Below are 1,327 nucleotides of genomic sequence, written 5' to 3'. Positions count from 1 at the left end.
ATTTTGTTTTTTGTCCCTAGGTTTTTCCATTTTTTACAAGTTTGATTTTCTTTTATATAGTATTAATCTCTCTTATAGGGAGATTAAATAAAGAAAGGTTAATATAAGTATGAAATTTAACTTTAACAATGGGTAAGAGCCCATGTGTAACTATTGGTACACAAATTTTGAATCGGAGAAAATAATATATTTTGACGCATAATTTATTAATAAATTTTAAATTTTATGCTATATGAGGTGCACAAATTTTTAAATTAGACGGTTTAATGATGAGGCTATCTCTATTATGTTGTACATTTAATTTATTAAAGTGATCACTTATAATTTTAAAGTAAATAATTAAAAAAGCAGACTAATGCCCTCTGATTGTCTTCTCTAATTAATCAAGAAATCTATGCTACCTCTTTTAGTGTAAAAAAACCTTACAAATTGTGTAATGTGAAAAAACTTGCAACATAAAATATAACAACGTTCTTGTAGATTGTAGCGTAACTGTGTATTGGAAGAAGCAAAAGAATACAGAAATAAATAATTATTAATTTATTATGTCTCTGTTTTCATAAGTTTGAAAACATTTCTGTTTCAATTTTTATTTATTCATATTTCTATTTTCTTAATTTTTCATCACTTTTTAAAATTCTTATCCACATATTTTTTTTCTTATTTTTAATTTATTCACACAATTTAAATATTTAATTAATTTTTTTAAAAATGTGTAATAGCGAGATTGTTAGAGTATATAATGCATTATGGAGTGTCTGTTCAATTAGGCTGGACTTATTGTGAATGCCAGTATATTAACGGGGGGACGCAAGTGCACACACTTCATAAGCCAAGGAGATATATACCATCCTAAAACCATATGACAATGGGAAAAAAGTCTCTAATAACTCATAAAGCGTGCACACCATTTTCAATTTATCGATGTGGGATAACTCATCCCAACACCCCCCCTCACATGCGAACCCCCGTCAAGTTCGCAAGTGGGAGTAATCAATTAGGGTAGGAACGCCATTCTTTTCGAACCTACCATTTTTTTTAAATTATTGATCGAACCATCGGCTCTGATACCATGTTCAATTAGGCTGGACTTATTGTGAATGCCAGCATATTAACGGGGGGACGCAAGTGCACACACTTTATAAGCCAAGGAGATATATACCATCCCAAAACCATATGGCAATGGGAAGAATGTCTCTAATAGCTCATAAAGCATGCACACCATTTTCAATTTATCGATGTGGGATAACTCATCCCAACACCCCCCTCACATGCGAACCCCCGTCAAGTTCGCATGTGGGAGTAATCAATTAGGGTAGGAACGAGT

The sequence above is a fragment of the Amaranthus tricolor genome, chromosome 17 (genome assembly GCF_026212465.1).
Source record: "Amaranthus tricolor cultivar Red isolate AtriRed21 chromosome 17, ASM2621246v1, whole genome shotgun sequence".
Lineage (NCBI taxonomy): Eukaryota > Viridiplantae > Streptophyta > Magnoliopsida > Caryophyllales > Amaranthaceae > Amaranthus > Amaranthus tricolor.
The sequence above is the reverse complement of the archived record's forward strand: the minus strand, read 5'-3'. Positions refer to the sequence as shown.